Here is a 4426-nt window from a genome sequence, read left to right on the forward strand (position 1 = left end):
AAGGATTTAAGGTATGTGTGATGTTAACCCATAGGCCCTTTTCACCCATGGAGTCCAAGAATCCCCTTTTGATATCAAATTATGAGTTTTTAGATGTTTATAATGAACTGTCTCCATGAAGTTGTTATTGATTTTAATTTCAAGTTATGTTACAAGTGTTTTTCAATGAAATAAGCCCTTTTATGATTTGAGTATTGAAATCCTCATGTTAAATACCAAATTTATGGTTTTAGTATTGTAACTAGATTTTCAATCACATGCTTTACCCATTTCCATGATTAAATTCATGACTCTCATGTGTTTGATGAAATGTCTAAATGTTAGCTTTTGAGCAATGATCCTTTATTATGATTTTTAAAGCTTCATGTGTACTTATTGTTATATTCATTTAGTGCTGGAGGGTTATGAACACCCGATACTTAGCTGTTTACATAAGTTCAGTATCTTCAAAATGATTTTAGATATACCATGAGCATTATTATTCAGTAAGTTATTATAATCAGTTGTTTGTTCAATTAAGCTTAGTTCAGTCCAATAATCAGTGTCATCAATTTGAGAGTAGGATTTAGCACCGAGCAAACCCAGAGATGGGGGCTCAACTATCAGTAGAGGGTTAGACCTTTAGTAATAGTCCATCAATTCTAAAACTACGTAGACAGTGTAGATTAGAGATATCAACCTTCAAGTTGAGGGTTGATAGAGTGTTTACCTGCTAGTTAAGGGTAACACATATCCTATTAGAGCACCTGCCAGATGAGCGTGACTTATTAGTCCTTCAGGACATTAGTTTAGAGGATCTACACAACTATTGTTAGTACCTGTGGCACGGTACTAACACTCTCCCAACTAGGGTTATAGGTTGGACCCCACTTAGCTCAGATAGGGGCATGTCGGTTAGATGATACCTCCCTTAATTTTAGTTCAGTATTCAGTGTAGAATTTAGTTCAACTTTGTTTGACCATAGCATACAGTTCATCAGTTTTTTATTTACCAGATTTCAGTATTTCAGTTTATAGACTATTTTAATATTATATTACATGCTTGGTTATGTATGCTCAAATTTTACAGCTTTCACGCTTTTTATGCATCAGTTATCTCATGTGATTCAATTAGTTATTATCTCATGCACATGATTCCAAGCATCTCAGCCTAACCTCATCTCATATGCCTGTATATTCAATGTATTGATTGCATACTCTTCTTTGCACTATGATGTTTAATATCATAGGTTCCTAACCACGCTTAGACAGTTCAACCTATCAATAGTAGCAGTTGTTGTGAGTCCTCATATGTCAAGGACCTATTATCTTATTTCAGTATTTTCGCATTTCTTTTAGTTAGTTCAGTTTGGGGTTAGTTGGGGCCTATCCCATCAACTCTTCAATCAGTTTAGAGGCTTTTAGATGTTTCATTCACTAAGACAGTGAGTTAGTTTATTAGTGCTTTGATCATTCTTTTTAGTAAGTCATCAAACTCTTAAACTTATGATTCAAATCATATTTTAATTGTTTGAACCTTATGGCTTTACTAAGTTATTTTCGCATATGTAGTTTATTATCAGTTTACTTAGTGCTCACAATAGGTACCAACTTATGGGTTATCTTGTGGTCACTTATGATCGTAAACACTGTTGTCATGACTAAGAGGTAGCCTCGGGTCATAAAAAAATATGGTATCAGAGTCTAAGGTTTTAGAGTGTCCTAGGGAGTCTGAAAGCCACGTTGAGTAGAGTCATGTGCATGGGTGTGAAGTACGGCACACTTATGGACAAGAGGCTACAAGATATTTTAGGAAAAGTTTCCCTTCTTTCAGTATTCATGTTGTACGAATGAGTTAAAGCTCTATTTATAACTCTTTTTCTGACTTATTCTTTCTTCTATTTACATACAATGCCCCCCAAAAGAAATAACGAAAGAAGATATGGAAATCAGCCCACACCTTCGTACATTCAGGAATATCCTTTGAACGAGCACATCTCTCATGCCGATTTTAGAGCTGCATTCACTACCTTAGCTCATTCATTAGCTGCTCAAAATAATTAGCAGACTATTTCCCCAACTAATCCAGTGGCAAATACAACTGTAGCTAGGATTCAAAATTTCATCCAAATGAACCCTTGTTTGTTTTTGGGATCCAAGTCTGAGAAGGATCCGCAGGAGTTTTTTGATATGGTTCAGAAGTTGAATAATATCATGGTATCACTTTGAGTAAGAGTATAGAGTTTGTTGCTTACTAGTTACAGGATGTAGCTCATACGTGGCATAAGTAGTGGAAGAAGGATAGGGGTGCTGAGGCAAGGGTTGTAAAGTGGGAGGAGTTTTCCACAACCTTTTTAGATAGGTTCTTTCCTTTAGAGTTGACGGAATATAAGGTTCTGGAGTGTATTAATTCAAGCAGGGTTATATAAGTGTGAAGGAATATTCGCTTAAGTTTAGTCAATTGGAGAGGTATGCTCCTTCGATGGTGACTAATAACATATCTAAAATGAGTAAGTTTGTGTCTGGTATATCTAATAGTGTGGTCAAGAAGTGTTGAAATGGTATGTTGATCATAGAGATGGATATATCTAGGTTTGTGGTCCATGCTCAATAGATTGAGAAACAAAAGCTTAAGGATAAAGAGAGAGAATAAGAGGGCTAGAACAGGTAGCTTTAATTTTTCTCAGTCTAGGTCAGAGGGTGGTAACCATTCTCAGTTCCATCTAAAATTTTTAGCCCAGCTCTGTCTTCAGTAAGAGTACTGGTGCAAAAGTTCAAGAATGACAATCGAGATAGAGCACCGGGCTCTAAGTCCCAAGGTAGTGTGAACAGTGGTCGTACTTATCCATTTTGCAAAAAATATGGTAGAAATCATCAGGATATGTGTAGAGCTGATAGTGATGTGTGTTTTGGGTGTGGTAATCCAGGCCACAGATTCAGGGATTGACCAAAGAGTGGTCAGCAGGGTCAATCCAATAGTCCTCCGATTCTATTCGGTCACTTGACTCAGTAGGGTGCCGCATCCAGTGCAACCAGTGGTCAGTTCCAGAATAGAATGTATGCACTCTAGTCTCTTTATGGCCTAGAAAGCTTTCCTGATGTTGTTATGGGTATGTTACAGGTCTTTCATCTTCATATTTACGCTTTGTTAGATCCCAAAATTTCACTTTCTTTTATAACCCCTTATATAGCTGTCGATTTTGGTGTAAGTCCTAAAACTTTTGTTGAGCCTTTCTTAGTGTCTACCTCAATGGGTAAATCTATCACAGCCAGACGGGTGTACGAAAATTACCCGGTCACAGTATCTCAGAAAATCACTTCAGTAGACCTTGTGGAGTTAGAGATGACTGATTTTGATGTCATTATCGACATGGATTGGCTCCCCTCATGCTATGCTTTAGTTGACTATAGAAATAGAGTTGTCCAGTTTTAGTTTCCCAATGAGCCAGTCATTGAATGAAGGGGTAGACTTCTTTAGTTAGGAGTCAGATTGTATCATATCTTAGATCGAGAAAAAGGATATCCAAAGGGTGCATGTACTATCTTGTTCGAGTCAAAGACTCTAATTTTGAGATTCCAAGTCTAGAGTCAGTTTCAGTAGTAAGGGAATATCCAGATGTGTTCCCTAAATATCTTCTAGGAGTTTCTCCCGAAAGGGAAATTGACATTGGAATAGATCTCCTTCTAGTTATCCAGGCTATATCTATTCTGCCCTACAGAATGGCTCTAGCCGAGCTTAAAGAGTTGAAAGAATAGTTGAAAGATCTCTTAGATAAGGGATTAATTAGGCCCAGTGTTTCCCTATGGGGTGCTCCAGTTCTTTTCATGCATAAGAAAGATGGTTTCCCTCAGAATGTGCATCGATTACCGCCAGTTAAACAAAGTCACAGTCAAGAATAAGTACCCACTTCCTAGGATTGATGACTTGTTCGACAAACTTTAGGGTACCAGTTATTTCTCTAAGATAGACCTCAGATCCAGCTATCATCAAATCAGAGTCAGAGAATGTGTGACATTCCAAAAATATTTTTCAGAACTCAGTATGGTCACTTTGAATTTCTAGTTATGTCGTTTGGACTAACTAATGCCCAAGCAGCTTTCATGGACTTGATGAATCGAGTGTTCAAGCAGTACTTGGATATGTTCATCATAGTCTTTATTCATGATATTCTTGTCTACTCCTATAGTGAAAATGATCATGCAGACATCTCAGTATTGTATTGCACACTCTTAGAGGCCATCAGTTGTTTGCCAAATTTAGTAAGTGCGAGTTTTGGCTAAGATCAGTAGCTTTCATTGGCCATATTATTTCCGGTGATGGCATTAGAGTTGACCCTCAAATGATTGAAGCAGTGAGAATATAACTCCCAGGGAGTACACCCTGGATGCCATACGGTGCTTCCTGTGAGACCATAAGATAACCCATGAGCTGGTACCTACTGTAAGC

Source organism: Capsicum annuum, chromosome 1 (assembly GCF_002878395.1).
Source record: "Capsicum annuum cultivar UCD-10X-F1 chromosome 1, UCD10Xv1.1, whole genome shotgun sequence".
Taxonomy (NCBI): domain Eukaryota; kingdom Viridiplantae; phylum Streptophyta; class Magnoliopsida; order Solanales; family Solanaceae; genus Capsicum; species Capsicum annuum.